The 19,365-nt window shown below is 43.9% G+C and overlaps 31 non-coding genes across 31 annotated transcripts; all 31 read left to right on the forward strand.

Annotated features, from left to right (window-relative positions):
* Nucleotides 1-72: 72 nt before the first annotated feature.
* On the forward strand, nucleotides 73-191 carry LOC130659341 (5S ribosomal RNA). Its single transcript, XR_008986553.1, has one exon. It is a non-coding gene; the product is annotated as a 5S ribosomal RNA (ribosomal RNA).
* Nucleotides 192-697: 506 nt separating this feature from the next.
* On the forward strand, nucleotides 698-816 carry LOC130658523 (5S ribosomal RNA). Its single transcript, XR_008985736.1, has one exon. It is a non-coding gene; the product is annotated as a 5S ribosomal RNA (ribosomal RNA).
* A 506-nt stretch (nucleotides 817-1,322) lies between these two features.
* Nucleotides 1,323-1,441, forward strand: LOC130659123 (5S ribosomal RNA). The gene has a single exon (XR_008986335.1). It is a non-coding gene; the product is annotated as a 5S ribosomal RNA (ribosomal RNA).
* Nucleotides 1,442-1,947: 506 nt separating this feature from the next.
* Nucleotides 1,948-2,066, forward strand: LOC130658866 (5S ribosomal RNA). Its single transcript, XR_008986078.1, has one exon. It is a non-coding gene; the product is annotated as a 5S ribosomal RNA (ribosomal RNA).
* A 506-nt stretch (nucleotides 2,067-2,572) lies between these two features.
* LOC130659362 (5S ribosomal RNA) lies at nucleotides 2,573-2,690 on the forward strand. Its single transcript, XR_008986573.1, has one exon. It is a non-coding gene; the product is annotated as a 5S ribosomal RNA (ribosomal RNA).
* A 506-nt stretch (nucleotides 2,691-3,196) lies between these two features.
* LOC130659210 (5S ribosomal RNA) lies at nucleotides 3,197-3,315 on the forward strand. Its single transcript, XR_008986422.1, has one exon. It is a non-coding gene; the product is annotated as a 5S ribosomal RNA (ribosomal RNA).
* A 506-nt stretch (nucleotides 3,316-3,821) lies between these two features.
* LOC130659256 (5S ribosomal RNA) lies at nucleotides 3,822-3,938 on the forward strand. Its single transcript, XR_008986468.1, has one exon. It is a non-coding gene; the product is annotated as a 5S ribosomal RNA (ribosomal RNA).
* A 506-nt stretch (nucleotides 3,939-4,444) lies between these two features.
* On the forward strand, nucleotides 4,445-4,563 carry LOC130659277 (5S ribosomal RNA). Its single transcript, XR_008986489.1, has one exon. It is a non-coding gene; the product is annotated as a 5S ribosomal RNA (ribosomal RNA).
* A 506-nt stretch (nucleotides 4,564-5,069) lies between these two features.
* On the forward strand, nucleotides 5,070-5,188 carry LOC130659023 (5S ribosomal RNA). The gene has a single exon (XR_008986235.1). It is a non-coding gene; the product is annotated as a 5S ribosomal RNA (ribosomal RNA).
* Nucleotides 5,189-5,694: 506 nt separating this feature from the next.
* LOC130658525 (5S ribosomal RNA) lies at nucleotides 5,695-5,813 on the forward strand. The gene has a single exon (XR_008985739.1). It is a non-coding gene; the product is annotated as a 5S ribosomal RNA (ribosomal RNA).
* A 507-nt stretch (nucleotides 5,814-6,320) lies between these two features.
* Nucleotides 6,321-6,439, forward strand: LOC130658526 (5S ribosomal RNA). Its single transcript, XR_008985740.1, has one exon. It is a non-coding gene; the product is annotated as a 5S ribosomal RNA (ribosomal RNA).
* Nucleotides 6,440-6,945: 506 nt separating this feature from the next.
* Nucleotides 6,946-7,064, forward strand: LOC130659088 (5S ribosomal RNA). The gene has a single exon (XR_008986300.1). It is a non-coding gene; the product is annotated as a 5S ribosomal RNA (ribosomal RNA).
* A 506-nt stretch (nucleotides 7,065-7,570) lies between these two features.
* Nucleotides 7,571-7,689, forward strand: LOC130658923 (5S ribosomal RNA). The gene has a single exon (XR_008986136.1). It is a non-coding gene; the product is annotated as a 5S ribosomal RNA (ribosomal RNA).
* Nucleotides 7,690-8,195: 506 nt separating this feature from the next.
* Nucleotides 8,196-8,314, forward strand: LOC130658869 (5S ribosomal RNA). Its single transcript, XR_008986082.1, has one exon. It is a non-coding gene; the product is annotated as a 5S ribosomal RNA (ribosomal RNA).
* Nucleotides 8,315-8,821: 507 nt separating this feature from the next.
* LOC130658527 (5S ribosomal RNA) lies at nucleotides 8,822-8,940 on the forward strand. The gene has a single exon (XR_008985741.1). It is a non-coding gene; the product is annotated as a 5S ribosomal RNA (ribosomal RNA).
* A 506-nt stretch (nucleotides 8,941-9,446) lies between these two features.
* LOC130658528 (5S ribosomal RNA) lies at nucleotides 9,447-9,565 on the forward strand. The gene has a single exon (XR_008985742.1). It is a non-coding gene; the product is annotated as a 5S ribosomal RNA (ribosomal RNA).
* A 506-nt stretch (nucleotides 9,566-10,071) lies between these two features.
* On the forward strand, nucleotides 10,072-10,190 carry LOC130658856 (5S ribosomal RNA). The gene has a single exon (XR_008986069.1). It is a non-coding gene; the product is annotated as a 5S ribosomal RNA (ribosomal RNA).
* Nucleotides 10,191-10,696: 506 nt separating this feature from the next.
* LOC130658803 (5S ribosomal RNA) lies at nucleotides 10,697-10,815 on the forward strand. The gene has a single exon (XR_008986016.1). It is a non-coding gene; the product is annotated as a 5S ribosomal RNA (ribosomal RNA).
* Nucleotides 10,816-11,321: 506 nt separating this feature from the next.
* On the forward strand, nucleotides 11,322-11,440 carry LOC130658529 (5S ribosomal RNA). The gene has a single exon (XR_008985743.1). It is a non-coding gene; the product is annotated as a 5S ribosomal RNA (ribosomal RNA).
* Nucleotides 11,441-11,946: 506 nt separating this feature from the next.
* Nucleotides 11,947-12,065, forward strand: LOC130658530 (5S ribosomal RNA). Its single transcript, XR_008985744.1, has one exon. It is a non-coding gene; the product is annotated as a 5S ribosomal RNA (ribosomal RNA).
* Nucleotides 12,066-12,571: 506 nt separating this feature from the next.
* Nucleotides 12,572-12,690, forward strand: LOC130658532 (5S ribosomal RNA). Its single transcript, XR_008985745.1, has one exon. It is a non-coding gene; the product is annotated as a 5S ribosomal RNA (ribosomal RNA).
* A 506-nt stretch (nucleotides 12,691-13,196) lies between these two features.
* On the forward strand, nucleotides 13,197-13,315 carry LOC130659385 (5S ribosomal RNA). The gene has a single exon (XR_008986597.1). It is a non-coding gene; the product is annotated as a 5S ribosomal RNA (ribosomal RNA).
* Nucleotides 13,316-13,821: 506 nt separating this feature from the next.
* On the forward strand, nucleotides 13,822-13,940 carry LOC130659034 (5S ribosomal RNA). Its single transcript, XR_008986246.1, has one exon. It is a non-coding gene; the product is annotated as a 5S ribosomal RNA (ribosomal RNA).
* A 506-nt stretch (nucleotides 13,941-14,446) lies between these two features.
* On the forward strand, nucleotides 14,447-14,565 carry LOC130659107 (5S ribosomal RNA). Its single transcript, XR_008986318.1, has one exon. It is a non-coding gene; the product is annotated as a 5S ribosomal RNA (ribosomal RNA).
* Nucleotides 14,566-15,071: 506 nt separating this feature from the next.
* LOC130659230 (5S ribosomal RNA) lies at nucleotides 15,072-15,190 on the forward strand. The gene has a single exon (XR_008986441.1). It is a non-coding gene; the product is annotated as a 5S ribosomal RNA (ribosomal RNA).
* Nucleotides 15,191-15,696: 506 nt separating this feature from the next.
* On the forward strand, nucleotides 15,697-15,815 carry LOC130660194 (5S ribosomal RNA). Its single transcript, XR_008987395.1, has one exon. It is a non-coding gene; the product is annotated as a 5S ribosomal RNA (ribosomal RNA).
* Nucleotides 15,816-16,316: 501 nt separating this feature from the next.
* On the forward strand, nucleotides 16,317-16,435 carry LOC130658533 (5S ribosomal RNA). The gene has a single exon (XR_008985746.1). It is a non-coding gene; the product is annotated as a 5S ribosomal RNA (ribosomal RNA).
* Nucleotides 16,436-16,941: 506 nt separating this feature from the next.
* LOC130658534 (5S ribosomal RNA) lies at nucleotides 16,942-17,060 on the forward strand. The gene has a single exon (XR_008985747.1). It is a non-coding gene; the product is annotated as a 5S ribosomal RNA (ribosomal RNA).
* Nucleotides 17,061-17,567: 507 nt separating this feature from the next.
* Nucleotides 17,568-17,686, forward strand: LOC130659102 (5S ribosomal RNA). Its single transcript, XR_008986314.1, has one exon. It is a non-coding gene; the product is annotated as a 5S ribosomal RNA (ribosomal RNA).
* A 506-nt stretch (nucleotides 17,687-18,192) lies between these two features.
* Nucleotides 18,193-18,311, forward strand: LOC130658535 (5S ribosomal RNA). The gene has a single exon (XR_008985748.1). It is a non-coding gene; the product is annotated as a 5S ribosomal RNA (ribosomal RNA).
* Nucleotides 18,312-18,817: 506 nt separating this feature from the next.
* Nucleotides 18,818-18,936, forward strand: LOC130659373 (5S ribosomal RNA). Its single transcript, XR_008986584.1, has one exon. It is a non-coding gene; the product is annotated as a 5S ribosomal RNA (ribosomal RNA).
* Nucleotides 18,937-19,365: the final 429 nt, after the last annotated feature.

The raw sequence follows: 19,365 nt of genomic DNA on the forward strand, positions 1-19,365 counted from the left end.
AACTCAAAGAAATTAAATAAAAAAATTTGATCACAACGTCAAAATAAATTGCACGTATTTGCCCCTACTAATGTCTACGGCCATACCACGATGAACACACCCGTTCTTGTCTAATCACGGAAGTTAAGCATCGTCGGGCCGGGATAGTACTTGGATGGGGGACCGCCTGGGAACTCCCGGTGTCGTAGGCTTTTCATTTTCATTTGTTGCCTTTTCATTTCAATGGCGCTGTGATATATTTCATGTTATAACAATTAAGGAACGTGGCGGTTGTTGAAAGTGTTTCCTATGACATTTTCCTACGACATTTTCAGGTGATAGTACGAGAAAAAAGAGCTTTCAAATGCACACAAACTCGATCTATTGCCGATCATCCAATAACCCTGACGGAATGGCAAATAAAATAAAATTCCGCCGCCTTCCGAGGACTTATATCGCAATCACGTTTCTTAACAGCCAAGCGAGGTTTTACCTTAGCGTTTAAGTCACCACCGACATTTGGCCGCGCAACTATTCTAAGCTCATTCATTTTGACTTAAGGAGGGGGCGAGCGCGGACGCAGGCCCCCACTACCAGAAATTGTACGGTCGAGTTACTGACGTTTGCAGTAATCGCAGAGGTCAGTAACTCAAAGAAATTAAATAAAAAAATTTGATCACAACGTCAAAATAAATTGCACGTATTTGCCCCTACTAATGTCTACGGCCATACCACGATGAACACACCCGTTCTCGTCTGATCACGGAAGTTAAGCATCGTCGGGCCGGGATAGTACTTGGATGGGGGACCGCCTGGGAACTCCCGGTGTCGTAGGCTTTTCATTTTCATTTGTTGCCTTTTCATTTCAATGGCGCTGTGATATATTTCTTGTTATAACAATTAAGGAACGTGGCGGTTGTTGAAAGTGTTTCCTATGACATTTTCCTACGACATTTTCAGGTGATAGTACGAGAAAAAAGAGCTTTCAAATGCATACAAACTCGATCTATTGCCGATCATCCAATAACCCTGACGGAATGGCAAATAAAATAAAATTCCGCCGCCTTCCGAGGACTTATATCGCAATCACGTTTCGTAACAGCCAAGCGAGGTTTTACCTTAGCGTTTAAGTAACCACCGACATTTGGCCGCGCAACTATTCCAAGCTCATTCATTTTGACTTAAGGAGGGGCCGAGCGCGGACGCAGGCCCCCACTACCAGAAATTGTACGGTCGAGTTACTGACGTTTGCAGTAATCGCAGAGGTCAGTAACTCAAAGAAATTAAATAAAAAAATTTGATCACAACGTCAAAATAAATTGCACGTATTTGCCACTACTAATGTCTACGGCCATACCACGATGAACACACCCGTTCTCGTCTAATCACGGAAGTTAAGCATCGTCGGGCCGGGATAGTACTTGGATGGGGGACCGCCTGGGAACTCCCGGTGTCGTAGGCTTTTCATTTTCATTTGTTGCCTTTTCATTTCAATGGCGCTGTGATATATTTCTTGTTATAACAATTAAGGAACGTGGCGGTTGTTGAAAGTGTTTCCTATGACATTTTCCTACGATATTTTCAGGTGATAGTACGAGAAAAAAGAGCTTTTAAATGCATACAAACTCGATCTATTGCCGATCATCCAATAACCCTGACGGAATGGCAAATAAAATAAAATTCCGCCGCCTTCCGAGGACTTATATCGCAATCACGTTTCGTAACAGCCAAGCGAGGTTTTACCTTAGCGTTTAAGTCACCACCGACATTTGGCCGCGCAACTATTCTAAGCTCATTCATTTTGACTTAAAGAGGGGGCGAGCGCGGACGCAGGCCCCCACTACCAGAAATTGTACGGTCGAGTTACTGACGTTTGCAGTAATCGCGGAGGTCAGTAACTCAAAGAAATTAAATAAAAAAATTTGATCACAACGTCAAAATAAATTGCACGTATTTGCCCCTACTAATGTCTACGGCCATACCACGATGAACACACCCGTTCTCGTCTGATCACGGAAGTTAAGCATCGTCGGGCCGGGATAGTACTTGGATGGGGTACCGCCTGGGAACTCCCGGTGTCGTAGGCTTTTCATTTTCATTTGTTGCCTTTTCATTTCAATGGCGCTGTGATATATTTCTTGTTATAACAATTAAGGAACGTGGCGGTTGTTGAAAGTGTTTCCTATGACATTTTCCTGCGATATTTTCAGGTGATAGTACGAGAAAAAAGAGCTTTTAAATGCATACAAACTCGATCTATTGCCGATCATCCAATAACCCTGACGGAATGGCAAATAAAATAAAATTCCGCCGCCTTCCGAGGACTTATATCGCAATCACGTTTCGTAACAGACAAGCGAGGTTTTACCTTAGCGTTTAAGTCACCACCGACCTTTGGCCGCGCAACTATTCTAAGCTCAATCATTTTGACTTAAGGAGGGGGCGAGCGCGGACGCAGGCCCCCACTACCAGAAATTGTACGGTCGAGTTACTGACGTTTGCAGTAATCGCAGAGGTCAGTAACTCAAAGAAATTAAATAAAAAAATTTGATCACAATGTCAAAATAAATTGCACGTATTTGCCCCTACTAATGTCTACGGCCATACCACGATGAACACACCCGTTCTCGTCTGATCACGGAAGTTAAGCATCGTCGGGCCGGGATAGTACTTGGATGGGGACCGCCTGGGAACTGCCGGTGTCGTAGGCTTTTCATTTTCATTTGTTGCCTTTTCATTTCAATGGCGCTGTGATATATTTCTTGTTATAACAATTAAGGAACGTGGCGGTTGTTGAAAGTGTTTCCTATGACATTTTCCTACGACATTTTCAGGTGATAGTACGAGAAAAAAGAGCTTTCAAATGCATACAAACTCGATCTATTGCCGATCATCCAATAACCCTGGCGGAATGGCAAATAAAATAAAATTCCGCCGCCTTCCGAGGACTTATATCGCAATCACGTTTCGTAACAGCCAAGCGAGGTTTTCCCTTAGCGTTTAAGTCACCACCGACATTTGGCCGCGCAACTATTCTAAGCTCATTCATTTTGACTTAAGGAGGGGGCGAGCGCGGACGCAGGCCCCCACTACCAGAAATTGTACGGTCGAGTTACTGACGTTTGCAGTAATCGCAGAGGTCAGTAACTCAAAGAAATTAAATAAAAAAATTTGATCACAACGTCAAAATAAATTGCACGTATTTGCCCCTACTAATGTCTACGGCCATACCACGATGAACACACCCGTTCTCGTCTGATCAAGGAAGTTAAGCATCGTCGGGCCGGGATAGTACTTGGATGGGGGACCGCCTGGGAACTCCCGGTGTCGTAGGCTTTTCATTTTCATTTGTTGCCTTTTCATTTCAATGGCGCTGTGATATATTTCTTGTTATAACAATTAAGGAACGTGGCGGTTGTTGAAAGTGTTTCCTATGACATTTTCCTACGACATTTTCAGGTGATAGTACGAGAAAAAAGAGCTTTCAAATGCATACAAACTCGATCTATTGCCGATCATCCAATAACCCTGACGGAATGGAAAATAAAATAAAATTCCGCCGCCTTCCGAGGACTTATATCGCAATCACGTTTCGTAACAGCCAAGCGAGGTTTTACCTTAGCGTTTAAGTCACCACCGACATTTGGCCGCGCAAATATTCTAAGCTCATTCATTTTGACTTAAGGAGGGGGCGAGCGCGGACGCAGGCCCCCACTACCAGAAATTGTACGGTCGAGTTACTGACGTTTGCAGTAATCGCAGAGGTCAGTAACTCAAAGAATTTAAATAAAAAAATTTGATCACAACGTCAAAATAAATTGCACGTATTTGCCCCTACTAATGTCTACGGCCATACCACGATGAACACCCGTTCTCGTCTGATCACGGAAGTTAAGCATCGTCGGGCCGGGATAGTACTTGGATGGGAGACCGCCTGGGAACTCCCGGTGTCGTAGGCTTTTCATTTTCATTTGTTGCCTTTTCATTTCAATGGCGCTGTGATATATTTCTTGTTATAACAATTAAGGAACGTGGCGGTTGTTGAAAGTGTTTCCTATGACATTTTCCTACGACATTTTTAGGTGATAGTACGAGAAAAAAGAGCTTTCAAATGCATACCAACTCGATCTATTGCCGATCATTCAATAACCCTGACGGAATGGCAAATAAAGTAAAATTCCGCCGCCTTCCGAGGACTTATATCGCAATTACGTTTCGTAACAGCCAAGCGAGGTTTTACCTTAGCGTTTAAGTCACCGCCGACCTTTGGCCGCACAACTATTCTAAGCTCATTCATTTTGACTTAAGGAGGGGGCGAGCGCGGACGCAGGCCCCCACTACCAGAAGTTGTACGGTCGAGTTACTGACGTTTGCAGTAATCGCAGAGGTCAGTAACTTAAAGAAACTAAATAAAAAAATTTGATCACAACGTCAAAATAAATTGCACGTATTTGCCCCTACTAATGCCTACGGCCATACCACGATGAACACACCCGTTCTCGTCTGATCACGGAAGTTAAGCATCGTCGGGCCGGGATAGTACTTGGATGGGGGACCGCCTGGGAACTCCCGGTGTCGTAGGCTTTTCATTTTCATTTGTTGCCTTTTCATTTCAATGGCGCTGTGATATATTTCTTGTTATAACAATTAAGGAACGTGGCGGTTGTTGAAAGTGTTTCCTATGACATTTTCCTACGACATTTTCAGGTGATAGTACGAGAAAAAAGAGCTTTCAAATGCATACAAACTCGATCTATTGCCGATCATCCAATAACCCTGACGGAATGGCAAATAAAATAAAATTCCGCCGCCTTCCGAGGACTTATATCGCAATCACGTTTCGTAACAGCCAAGCGAGGTTTTACCTTAGCGTTTAAGTCACCACCGACATTTGGCCGCGCAACTATTCTAAGCTCATTCATTTTGACTTAAGGAGGGGGCGAGCGCGGACGCAGGCCCCCACTACCAGAAATTGTACGGTCGAGTTACTGACGTTTTCAGTAATCGCAGAGGTCAGTAACTCAAAGAAATTAAATAAAAAAATTTGATCACAACGTCAAAATAAATTGCACGTATTTGCCCCTACTAATGTCTACGGCCATACCACGATGAACACACCCGTTCTCGTCTGATCACGGAAGTTAAGCATCGTCGGGCCGAGATAGTACTTGGATGGGGGACCGCCTGGGAACTCCCGGTGTCGTAGGCTTTTCATTTTCATTTGTTGCCTTTTCATTTCAATGGCGCTGTGATATATTTCTTGTCATAACAATTAAGGAACGTGGCGGTTGTTGAAAGTGTTTCCTATGACATTTTCCTACGACATTTTCAGGTGATAGTACGAGAAAAAAGAGCTTTCAAATGCATACAAACTCGATCTATTGCCGATCATCCAATAACCCTGACGGAATGGCAAATAAAATAAAATTCCGCCGCCTTCCGAGGACTTATATCGCAATCACGTTTCGTAACAGCCAAGCGAGGTTTTACCTTAGCGTTTAAGTCACCACCGACATTTGGCCGCGCAACTATTCTAAGCTCATTCATTTTGACTTAAGGAGGGGGCGAGCGCGGACGCAGGCCCCCACTACCAGAAATTGTACGGTCGAGTTACTGACGTTTGCAGTAATCGCAGAGGTCAGTAACTCAAAGAAATTAAATAAAAAAATTTGATCACAACGTCAAAATAAATTGAACGTATTTGCCCCTACAAATGTCTACGGCCATACCACGATGAACACACCCGTTCTCGTCTGATCACGGAAGTTAAGCATCGTCGGGCCGGGATAGTACTTGGATGGGGGACCGCCTGGGAACTCCCGGTGTCGTAGGCTTTTCATTTTCATTTGTTGCCTTTTCATTTCAATGGCACTGTGATATATTTCTTGTTATAACAATTAAGGAACGTGGCGGTTGTTGAAAGTGTTTCCTATGACATTTTCCTACGACATTTTCAGGTGATAGTACGAGAAAAAAGAGCTTTCAAATGCATACAAACTCGATCTATTGCCGATCATCCAATAACCCTGACGGAATGGCAAATAAAATAAAATTCCGCCGCCTTCCGAAGACTTATATCGCAATCACGTTTCGTAACAGCCAAGCAAGGTTTTACCTTAGCGTTTAAGTCACCACCGACATTTGGCCGCGCAACTATTCTAAGCTCATTCATTTTGACTTAAGGAGGGGGCGAGCGCGGACGCCGGCCCCCACTACCAGAAATTGTACGGTCGAGTTACTGACGTTTGCAGTAATCGCAGAGGTCAGTAACTCAAAGAAATTAAATAAAAAAAATTTGATCACAACGTCAAAATAAATTGCACGTATTTGACCCTACTAATGTCTACGGCCATACCACGATGAACACACCCGTTCTCGTCTGATCACGGAAGTTAAGCATCGTCGGGCCGGGATAGTACTTGGATGGGGGACCGCCTGGGAACTCCCGGTGTCGTAGGCTTTTCATTTTCATTTGTTGCCTTTTCATTTCAATGGCGCTGTGATATATTTCTTGTTATAACAATTAAGGAACGTGGCGGTTGTTGAAAGTGTTTCCTATGACATTTTCCTACGACATTTTCAGGTGATAGTACAAGAAAAAAGAGCTTTCAAATGCATACAAACTCGATCTATTGCCGATCATCCAATAACCCTGACGGAATGGCAAATAAAATAAAATTCCGCCGCCTTCCGAGGACTTATATCGCAATCACGTTTCGTAACAGCCAAGCGAGGTTTTACCTTAGCGTTTAAGTCACCACCGACATTTGGCCGCGCAACTATTCTAAGCTCATTCATTTTGACTTAAGGAGGGGGCGAGCGCGGACGCAGGCCCCCACTACCAGAAATTGTACGGTCGAGTTACTGACGTTTGCAGTAATCGCAGAGGTCAGTAACTCAAAGAAATTAAATAAAAAAATTTGATCACAACGTCAAAATAAATTGCACGTATTTGCCCCTACTAATGTCTACGGCCATACCACGATGAACACACCCGTTCTCGTCTGATCACGGAAGTTAAGCATCGTCGGGCCGGGATAGTACTTGGATGGGGGAACGCCTGGGAACTCCCGGTGTCGTAGACTTTTCATTTTCACTTGTTGCCTTTTCATTTTAATGGCGCTGTGATATATTTCTTGTAATAACAATTAAGGAACGTGGCGGTTGTTGAAAGTGTTTCCTATGACATTTTCCTACGACATTTTCAGGTGATAGTACGAGAAAAAAGAGCTTTCAAATGCATACAAACTCGATCTATTGCCGATCATCCAATAACCCTGACGGAATGGCAAATAAAATAAAATTCCGCCGCCTTCCGAGGACTTATATCGCAATCACGTTTCGTAACAGCCAAGCGAGGTTTTACCTTAGCGTTTAAGTCACCACCGACATTTGGCCGCGCAACTATTCTAAGCTCATTCATTTTGACTTAAGGAGGGGGCGAGCGCGGACGCAGGCCCCCACTACCAGAAATTGTACGGTCGAGTTACTGACGTTTGCAGTAATCGCAGAGGTCAGTAACTCAAAGAAATTAAATAAAAAAATTTGATCACAACGTCAAAATAAATTGCACGTATTTGCCCCTACTAATGTCTACGGCCATACCACGATGAAAACAACCGTTCTCGTCTGATCACGGAAGTTAAGCATCGTCGGGCCGGGATAGTACTTGGATGGGGGACCGCCTGGGAACTCCCGGTGTCGTAGGCTTTTCATTTTCATTTGTTGCCTTTTCATTTCAATGGCGCTGTGATATATTTCTTGTTATAACAATTTAGGAACGTGGCGGTTGTTGAAAGTGTTTCCTATGACATTTTCCCACGACATTTTCAGGTGATAGTACGAGAAAAAAGAGCTTTCAAATGCATACAAACTCGATCTATTGCCGATCATCCAATAACACTGACGAAATGGCAAATAAAATAAAATTCCGCCGCCTTCCGAGGACTTATATCGCAATCACGTTTCGTAACAGCCAAGCGAGGTTTTACCTTAGCGTTTAAGTCACCACCGACATTTGGCCGCGCAACTATTCTAAGCTCATTCATTTTGACTTAAGGAGGGGGCGAGCGCGGACGCAGGCCCCCACTACCAGAAATTGTACGGTCGAGTTACTGACGTTTGCAGTAATCGCAGAGGTCAGTAACTCAAAGAAATTAAATAAAAAAATTTGATCACAACGTCAAAATAAATTGCACGTATTTGCCCCTACTAATGTCTACGGCCATACCACGATGAACACACCCGTTCTCGTCTGATCACGGAAGTTAAGCATCGTCGGGCCGGGATAGTACTTGGATGGGGGACCGCCTGGGAACTCCCGGCGTCGTAGGCTTTTCATTTTCATTTGTTGCCTTTTCATTTCAATGGCGCTGTGATATATTTCTTGTTATAACAATTAAGGAACGTGGCGGTTGTTGAAAGTGTTTCCTATGACATTTTCCTACGATATTTTCAGGTGATAGTACAAGAAAAAAGAGCTTTCAAATGCATACAAACTCGATCTATTGCCGATCATCCAATAACCCTGACGGAATGGCAAATAAAATAAAATTCTGCTGCCTTCCGAGGACTTATATCGCAATCACGTTTCGTAACAGCCAAGCGAGGTTTTACCTTAGCGTTTAAGTCACCACCGACATTTGGCCGCGCAACTATTCTAAGCTCATTCATTTTGACTTAAGGAGGGGGCGAGCGCGGACGCAGGCCCCCACTACCAGAAATTGTACGGTCGAGTTACTGACGTTTGCAGTAATCGCAGAGGTCAGTAACTCAAAGAAATTAAATAAAAAAAATTTGATCACAACGTCAAAATAAATTGCACGTATTTGCCCCTACTAATGTCTACGGCCATACCACGATGAACACACCCGTTCTCGTCTGATCACGGAAGTTAAGCATCGTCGGGCCGGGATAGTACTTGGATGGGGGACCGCCTGGGAACTCCCGGTGTCGTAGGCTTTTCATTTTCATTTGTTGCCTTTTCATTTCAATGGCGCTGTGATATATTTCTTGTAATAACAATTAAGGAACGTGGCGGTTGTTGAAAGTGTTTCTTATGACATTTTCCTACGACATTTTCAGGTGATAGTACGAGAAAAAAGAGCTTTCAAATGCATACAAACTCGATCTATTGCCGATCATCCAATAACCCTGACGGAATGGCAAATAAAATAAAATTCCGCCGCCTTCCGAGGACTTATATCGCAATCACGTTTCGTAACAGCCAAGCGAGGTTTTACCTTAGCGTTTAAGTCACCACCGACATTTGGCCGCGCAACTATTCTAAGCTCATTCATTTTGACTTAAGGAGGGGGCGAGCGCGGACGCAGGCCCCCACTACCAGAAATTGTACGGTCGAGTTACTGACGTTTGCAGTAATCGCAGAGGTCAGTAACTCAAAGAAATTAAATAAAAAAATTTGATCACAACGTCAAAATAAATTGCACGTATTTGCCCCTACTAATGTCTACGGCCATACCACGATGAACACACCCGTTCTCGTCTGATCACGGAAGTTAAGCATCGTCGGGCCGGGATAGTACTTGGATGGGGGACCGCCTGGGAACTCCCGGTGTCGTAGGCTTTTCATTTTCATTTGTTGCCTTTTCATTTCAATGGCGCTGTGATATATTTCTTGTTATAACAATTAAGGAACGTGGCGGTTGTTGAAAGTGTTTCCTATGACATTTTCCCACGACATTTTAAGGTGATAGTACGAGAAAAAAGAGCTTTCAAATGCATACAAACTCGATCTATTGCCGATCATCCAATAACACTGACGAAATGGCAAATAAAATAAAATTCCGCCGCCTTCCGAGGACTTATATCGCAATCACGTTTCGTAACAGCCAAGCGAGGTTTTACCTTGGCGTTTAAGTCACCACCGACATTTGGCCGCGCAACTATTCTAAGCTCATTCATTTTGACTTAAGGAGGGGGCGAGCGCGGACGCAGGCCCCCACTACCAGAAATTGTACGGTCGAGTTACTGACGTTTGCAGTAATCGCAGAGGTCAGTAAGTCAAAGAAATTAAATAAAAAAATTTGATCACAACGTCAAAATAAATTGCACGTATTTGCCCCTACTAATGTCTACGGCCATGCCACGATGAACACACCCGTTCTCGTCTGATCACGGAAGTTAAGCATCGTCGGGCCGGGATAGTACTTGGATGGGAGACCGCCTGGGAACTCCCGGTGTCGTAGGCTTTTCATTTTCATTTGTTGCCTTTTCATTTCAATGGCGCTGTGATATATTTCTTGTTATAACAATTAAGGAACGTGGCGGTTGTTGAAAGTGTTTCCTATGACATTTTCCTACGACATTTTCAGGTGATAGTACGAGAAAAAAGAGCTTTCAAATGCATACAAACTCGATCTATTGCCGATCATCCAATAACCCTGACGGAATGGCAAATAAAATAAAATTCCGCCGCCTTCCGAGGACTTATATCGCAATCACGTTTCGTAACAGCCAAGCGAGGTTTTACCTTAGCGTTTAAGTCACCACCGACATTTGGCCGCGCAACTATTCTAAGCTCATTCATTTTGACTTAAGGAGGGGGCGAGCGCGGACGCAGGCCCCCACTACCAGAAATTGTACGGTCGAGTTACTGACGTTTGCAGTAATCGCAGAGGTCAGTAACTCAAAGAAATTAAATAAAAAAATTTGATCACAACGTCAAAATAAATTGCACGTATTTGCCCCTACTAATGTCTACGGTCATACCACGATGAACACACCCGTTCTCGTCTGATCACGGAAGTTAAGCATCGTCGGGCCGGGATAGTACTTGGATGGGGGACCGCCTGGGAACTCCCGGTGTCGTAGGCTTTTCATTTTCATTTGTTGCCTTTTCATTTCAATGGCGCTGTGATATATTTCTTGTTATAACAATTAAGGAACGTGGCGGTTGTTGAAAGTGTTTTCTATGACATTTTCCTACGACATTTGCAGGTGATAGTACGAGAAAAAAGAGCTTTCAAATGCATACAAACTCGATGTTGTGCCGATCATCCAATAACCCTGACGGAATGGCAAATAAAGTAAAATTCCGCCGCCTTCTGAGGACTTATATTGCAATCACGTTTCGTAACAGCCAAGCGAGGTTTTCCCTTAGCGTTTAAGTCACCACCGACATTTGGCCGCGCAACTATTCTAAGCTCATTCATTTTGACTTAAGGAGGGGGCGAGCGCGGACGCAGGCCCCCACTACCAGAAATTGTACGGTCGAGTTACTGACGTTTGCAGTAATCGCAGAGGTCAGTAACTCAAAGAAATTAAATAAAAAAATTTGATCACAACGTCAAAATAAATTGCACGTATTTGCCCCTACTAATGTCTACGGCCATACCACGATGAACACACCCGTTCTCGTCTGATCACGGAAGTTAAGCATCGTCGGGCCGGGATAGTACTTGGATGGGGGACCGCCTGGGAACTCCCGGTGTCGTAGGCTTTTCATTTTCATTTGTTGCCTTTTCATTTCAATGGCGCTGTGATATATTTCTTGTTATAACAATTAAGGAACGTGGCGGTTGTTGAAAGTGTTTCCTATGACATTTTCCTACGACATTTTCAGGTGATAGTACGAGAAAAAAGAGCTTTCAAATGCATACAAACTCGATCTATTGCCGATCATCCAATAACCCTGACGAAATGGCAAATAAAATAAAATTCCGCCGCCTTCCGAGGACTTATATCGCAATCACGTTTCGTAACAGCCAAGCGAGGTTTTACCTTAGCGTTTAAGTCACCACCGACATTTGGCCGCGCAACTATTCTAAGCTCATTCATTTTGACTTAAGGAGGGGGCGAGCGCGGACGCAGGCCCCCACTACCAGAAATTGTACGGTCGAGTTACTGACGTTTGCAGTAATCGCAGAGGTCAGTAACTCAAAGAAATTAAATAAAAAAATTTGATCACAACGTCAAAATAAATTGCACGTATTTGCCCCTACTAATGTCTACGGCCATACCACGATGAACACACCCGTTCTCGTCTGATCACGGAAGTTAAGCATCGTCGGGCCGGGATAGTACTTGGATGGGGGACCGCCTGGGAACTCCCGGTGTCGTAGGCTTTTCATTTTCATTTGTTGCCTTTTCATTTCAATGGCGCTGTGATATATTTCTTGTAATAACAATTAAGGAACGTGGCGGTTGTTGAAAGTGTTTCCTTAGACATTTTGCTACGACATTTTCAGGTGATAGTACAAGAAAAAAGAGCTTTCAAATGCATACAAACTCGATCTATTGCCGATCATCCAATAACCCTGACGGAATGGCAAATAAAGTAAAATTCCGCCGCCTTCTGAGGACTTATATTGCAATCACGTTTCGTAACAGCCAAGCGAGGTTTTACCTTAGCGTTTAAGTCACCACCGACATTTGGCCGCGCAACTATTCTAAGCTCATTCATTTTGACTTAAGGAGGGGGCGAGCGCGGACGCAGGCCCCCACTACCAGAAATTGTACGGTCGAGTTACTGACGTTTGCAGTAATCGCAGAGGTCAGTAACTCAAAGAAATTAAATAAAAAAATTTGATCACAACGTCAAAATAAATTGCACGTATTTGCCCCTACTAATGTCTACGGCCATACCACGATGAACACACCCGTTCTCGTCTGATCACGGAAGTTAAGCATCGTCGGGCCGGGATAGTACTTGGATGGGGGACCGCCTGGGAACTCCCGGTGTCGTAGGCTTTTCATTTTCATTTGTTGCCTTTTCATTTCAATGGCGCTGTGATATATTTCTTGTAATAACAATTAAGGAACGTGGCGGTTGTTGAAAGTGTTTCCTTAGACATTTTGCTACGACATTTTCAGGTGATAGTACAAGAAAAAAGAGCTTTCAAATGCATACAAACTCGATCTATTGCCGATCATCCAATAACCCTGACGGAATGGCAAATAAAATAAAATTCCGCCGCCTTCCGAGGACTTATATCGCAATCACGTTTCGTAACAGCCAAGCGAGGTTTTACCTTAGCGTTTAAGTCACCACCGACATTTGGCCGCGCAACTATTCTAAGCTCATTCATTTTGACTTAAGGAGGGGGCGAGCGCGGACGCAGGCCCCCACTACCAGAAATTGTACGGTCGAGTTACTGACGTTTGCAGTAATCGCAGAGGTCAGTAACTCAAAGAAATTAAATAAAAAAATTTGATCACAACGTCAAAATAAATTGCACGTATTTGCCCCTACTAATGTCTACGGCCATACCACGATGAACACACCCGTTCTCGTCTGATCACGGAAGTTAAGCATCGTCGGGCCGGGATAGTACTTGGATGGGGAACCGCCTGGGAACTCCCTGTGTCGCAGGCTTTTCATTTTCATTTGTTGCATTTTCATTTCAATGGCGCTGTGATATATTTCTTGTTATAACAATTAAGGAACGTGGCGGTTGTTGAAAGTGTTTCCTATGACATTTTCCTACGACATTTTCAGGTGATAGTACGAGAAAAAAGGGCTTTCAAATGCATACAAACTCGATCTATTGCCGATTATCCAATAACCCTGACGGAATGGCAAATAAAATAAAATTCCGCCGCCTTCCGAGGACTTATATCGCAATCACGTTTCGTAACAGCCAAGCGAGGTTTTACCTTAGCGTTTAAGTCACCACCGACATTTGGCCGCGCAACTATTCTAAGCTCATTCATTTTGACTTAAGGAGGGGGCGAGCGCGGACGCAGGCCCCCACTACCAGAAATTGTACGGTTGAGTTACTGACGTTTGCAGTAATCGCAGAGGTCAGTAACTCAAAGAAATTAAATAAAAAAATTTGATCACAACGTCAAAATAAATTGCACGTATTTGTCCCTACTAATGTCTACGGCCATACCACGATGAACACACCCGTTCTCGTCTGATCACGGAAGTTAAGCATCGTCGGGCCGGGATAGTACTTGGATAGGGGACCGCCTGGGAACTCCCGGTGTCGTAGGCTTTTCATTTTCATTTGTTGCCTTTTTATTTCAATGGCGCTGTGATATATTTCTTGTTATAACAATTAAGGAACGTGGCGGTTTGTGAAAGTGTTTCCTATGACATTTTCCTACGACATTTTCAGGTGATAGTACGAGAAAAAAGAGCTTTCAAATGCATACAAACTCGATCTATTGCCGATCATCCAATAACCCTGACGGAATGGCAAATAAAATAAAATTCCGCCGCCTTCCAAGGACTTATATCGCAATCACGTTTCGTAACAGCCAAGCGAGGTTTTACCTTAGCGTTTAAGTCACCACCGACATTTGGCCGCGCAACTATTCTAAGCTCATTCATTTTGACTTAAGGAGGGGGCGAGCGCGGACGCAGGCCCCTACTACCAGAAATTGTACGGTCGAGTTACTGACGTTTGCAGTAATCGCAGAGGTCAGTAACTCAAAAAAATTAAATAAAAAAATTTGATCACAACGTCAAAATAAATTGCACGTATTTGCCCCTACTAATGTCTACGGCCATACCACGATGAACACACCCGTTCTCGTCTGATCACGGAAGTTAAGCATCGTCGGGCGGGGATAGTACTTGGATGGGGGACCGCCTGGGAACTCCCGGTGTCGTAGGCTTTTCATTTTCATTTGTTGCCTTTTCATTTCAATGGCGCTGTGATATATTTCTTGTAATAACAATTAAGGAACGTGGCGGTTGTTGAAGGTGTTTCCTTAGACATTTTCCTACGACATTTTCAGGTGATAGTACAAGAAAAAAGAGCTTTCAAATGCATACAAACTCGATCTATTGCCGATCATCCAATAACCCGGACGGAATGGCAAATAAAATAAAATTCCGCCGCCTTCCGAGGACTTATATCGCAATCACGTTTCGTAACAGCCAAGCGAGGTTTTACCTTAGCGTTTAAGTCACCACCGACATTTGGCCGCGCAACTATTCTAAGCTCATTCATTTTGACTTAAGGAGGGGGCGAGCGCGGACGCAGGCCCCCACTACCAGAAATTGTACGGTCGAGTTACTGACGTTTGCAGTAATCGCAGAGGTCAGTAACTCAAAGAAATTAAATAAAAAAATTTGATCACAACGTCAAAATAAATTGCACGTATTTGCCCCTACTAATGTCTACGGCCATACCACGATGAACACACCCGTTTTCGTCTGATCACGGAAGTTAAGCATCGTCGGGCCGGGATAGTACTTGGATGGGGGACCGCCTGGGAACTCCCGGTGTCGCAGGCTTTTCATTTTCATTTGTTGCCTTTTCATTTCAATGGCGCTGTGATATATTTCTTGTTATAACAATTAAGGAAAGTGGCGGTTGTTGAAAGTGTTTCCTATGACATTTTCCTACGACATTTTCAGGTGATAGTACGAGAAAAAAGAGCTTTCAAATGCATACAAACTCGATCTATTGCCGATCATCCAATAACCCTGACGGAATGGCAAATAAAATAAAATTCCGCCGCCTTCCGAGGACTTATATCGCAATAACGTTTCGTAACAGCCAAGCGAGGTTTTACCTTAGCGTTTAAGTCACCACCGACATTTGGCCGCGCAACTATTCTAAGCTCATTCATTTTGACTTAAGGAGGGGGCGAGCGCGGACGCAGGCCCCCACTACCAGAAATTGTACGGTCGAGTTACTGACGTTTGCAGTAATCGCAGAGGTCAGTAACTCAAAGAAATTAAATAAAAAAATTTGATCACAACGTCAAAATAAATTGCACGTATTTGTCCCTACTAATGTCTACGGCCATACCACGATGAACACACCCGTTCTCGTCTGATCACGGAAGTTAAGCATCGTCGGGCCGGGATAGTACTTGGATGGGGGACCACCTGGGAACTCCCGGTGTCGTAGGCTTTTCATTTTCATTTGTTGCCTTTTCATTTCAATGGCGCTGTGATATATTTCTTGTTATAACAATTAAGGAACGTGGTGGTTGTTGAAAGTGTTTCCTATGACATTTTCCTACGACATTTTCAGGTGATAGTACGAGAAAAAAGAGCTTTCAAATGCATACAAACTCGATCTATTGCCGATCATCCACCTGACGGAATGGCAAATAAAATAAAATTCCGCCGCCTTCCGAGGACTTATATCGCAATCACGTTTCGTAACAGCCAAGCGAGGTTTTACCTTAGCGTTTAAGTCACCACCGACATTTGGCCGCGCAACTATTCTAAGCTCATTCATTTTGACTTAAGGAGGGGGCGAGCGCGGACGCAGGCCCCCACTACCAGAAATTGTACGGTCGAGTTACTGACGTTTGCAGTAATCGCAGAGGTCAGTAACTCAAAGAAATTAAATAAAAAAATTTGATCACAACGTCAAAATAAATTGCACGTATTTGCCCCTACTAATGTCTACGGCCATACCACGATGAACACACCCGTTCTCGTCTGATCACGGAAGTTAAGCATCGTCGGGCCGGGATAGTACTTGGATGGGGGACCGCCTGGGAACTCCCGGTGTCGTAGGCTTTTCATTTTCATTTGTTGCCTTTTCATTTCAATGGCGCTGTGATATATTTCTTGTTATAACAATTAAGGAACGTGGCGGTTGTTGAAAGTGTTTCCTATGACATTTTCCTACGACATTTTCAGGTGATAGTACGAGAAAAAAGAGCTTTCAAATGCATACAAACTCGATCTATTGCCGATCATCCAATAACCCTGACGGAATGGCAAATAAAATAAAATTCCGCCGCCTTCCGAGGACTTATATCGCAATCACGTTTCGTAACAGCCAAGCGAGGTCTTACCTTAGCGTTTAAGTCACCACCGACATTTGGCCGCGCAACTATTCTAAGCTCATTCATTTTGACTTAAGGAGGGGGCGAGCGCGGACGCAGGCCCCCACTACCAGAAATTGTACGGTCGAGTTACTGACGTTTGCAGTAATCGCAGAGGTCAGTAACTCAAAGAAATTAAATAAAAAAATTTGATCACAACGTCAAAATAAATTGCACGTATTTGCCCCTACTAATGTCTACGGCCATACCACGATGAACACACCCGTTCTCGTCTGATCACGGAAGTTAAGCATCGTCGGGCCGGGATAGTACTTGGATGGGGGACCGCCTGGGAACTCCCGGTGTCGTAGGCTTTTCATTTTCATTTGTTGCCTTTTCATTTCAATGGCGCTGTGATATATTTCTTGTTATAACAATTAAGGAACGTGGCGGTTGTTGAAAGTGTTTCCTATGACATTTTCCTACGACATTTTCAGGTGATAGTACGAGAAAAAAGAGCTTTCAAATGCATACAAACTCGATCTATTGCCGATCATCCAATAACCCTGACGGAATGGCAAATAAAATAAAATTCCGCCGCCTTCCGAGGACTTATATCGCAATCACGTTTCGTAACAGCCAAGCGAGGTTTTACCTTAGCGTTTAAGTCACCACCGACATTTGGCCGCGCAACTATTCTAAGCTCATTCATTTTGACTTAAGGAGGGGGCGAGCGCGGACGCAGGCCCCCACTACCAGAAATTGTACGGTCGAGTTACTGACGTTTGCAGTAATCGCAGAGGTCAGTAACTCAAAGAAATTAAATAAAAAAAATTTGATCACAACGTCAAAATAAATTGCACGTATTTGCCCCTACTAATGTCTACGGCCATACCACGATGAACACACCCGTTCTCGTCTGATCACGGAAGTTAAGCATCGTCGGACCGGGAGAGTACTTGGATGGGGGACCGCCTGGGAACTCCCGGTGTCGTAGGCTTTTCATTTTCATTTGTTGCCTTTTCATTTCAATGGCGCTGTGATATATTTCTTGTCATAACAATTAAGGAACGTGGCGGTTGTTGAAAGTGTTTCCTATGACATTTTCCTACGACATTCTCAGGTGATAGTACGAGAAAAAAGAGCTTTCAAATGCATACAAACTCGATCTATTGCCGATCATCCAATAACCCTGACGGAATGGCAAATAAAATAAAATTCCGCCGCCTTCCGAGGACTTATATCGCAATCACGTTTCGTAACAGCCAAGCGAGGTTTTACGTTAGCGTTTAAGTCACCACCGACATTTGGCCGCGCAACTATTCTAAGCTCATTCATTTTGACTTAAGGAGGGGGCGAGCGCGGACGCAGGCCCCCACTACCAGAAATTGTATGGTCGAGTTACTGACGTTTGCAGTAATCGCAGAGGTCAGTAACTCAAAGAAATTAAATAAAAAAATTTGATCACAACGTCAAAATAAATTGCACGTATTTGCCCCTACTAATGTCTACGGCCATACCACGATGAACACACCCGTTCTCGTCTGATCACGGAAGTTAAGCATCGTCGGGCCGGGATAGTACTTGGATGGGGGACCGCCTGGGAACTCCCGGTGTCGTAGGCTTTTCATTTTCATTTGTTGCCTTTTCATTTCAATGGCGCTGTGATATATTTCTTGTCATAACAATTAAGGAACGTGGCGGTTGTTGAAAGTGTTTTCTATGACATTTTCCTACGACATTTTCAGGTGATAGTACAAGAAAAAAGAGCTTTCAAATGCATACAAACTCGATCTATTGCCGATCATCCAATAACCCTGACGGAATGGCAAATAAAATAAAATTCCGCCGCCTTCCGAGGACTTATATCGCAATCACGTTTCGTAACAGCCAAGCGAGGTTTTACCTTAGCGTTTAAGTCACCACCGACATTTGGCCGCGCAACTATTCTAAGCTCATTCATTTTGACTTAAGGAGGGGGCGAGCGCGGACGCAGGCCCCCACTACCAGAAATTGTACGGTCGAGTTACTGACGTTTGCAGTAATCGCAGAGGTCAGTAACTCAAAGAAATTAAATAAAAAAATTTGATCACAACGTCAAAATAAATTGCACGTATTTGCCCCTACTAATGTCTACGGCCATACCACGATGAACACACCCGTTCTCGTTTGATTACGGAAGTTAAGCATCGTCGGGCCGGGATAGTACTTGGATGGGGAACCGCCTGGGAACTCCCGGTGTCGCAGGCTTTTCATTTTCATTTGTTGCCTTTTCATTTCAATGGCGCTGTGATATATTTCTTGTTATAACAATTAAGGAACGTGGCGGTTGTTGAAAGTGTTTCCTATGACATTTTCCTACGACATTTTCAGGTGATAGTACGAGAAAAAAGAGCTTTCAAATGCATACAAACTCGATCTATTGCCGATCATCCAATAACCTTGACGGAATGGCAAATAAAATAAATTTCCGCCGCCTTCCGAGGACTTATATCGCAATCACGTTTCGTAACAGCCAAGCGAGGTTTTACCTTAGCGTTTAAGTCACCACCGACATTTGGCCGCGCAACTATTCTAAGCTCATTCATTTTGACTTAAGGAGGGGGCGAGCGCGGACGCAGGCCCCCACTACCAGAAATTGTACGGTCGAGTTACTGACGTTTGCAGTAATCGCAGAGG

This window comes from Hydractinia symbiolongicarpus, chromosome 9 (assembly GCF_029227915.1).
Source record: "Hydractinia symbiolongicarpus strain clone_291-10 chromosome 9, HSymV2.1, whole genome shotgun sequence".
NCBI lineage: Eukaryota > Metazoa > Cnidaria > Hydrozoa > Anthoathecata > Hydractiniidae > Hydractinia > Hydractinia symbiolongicarpus.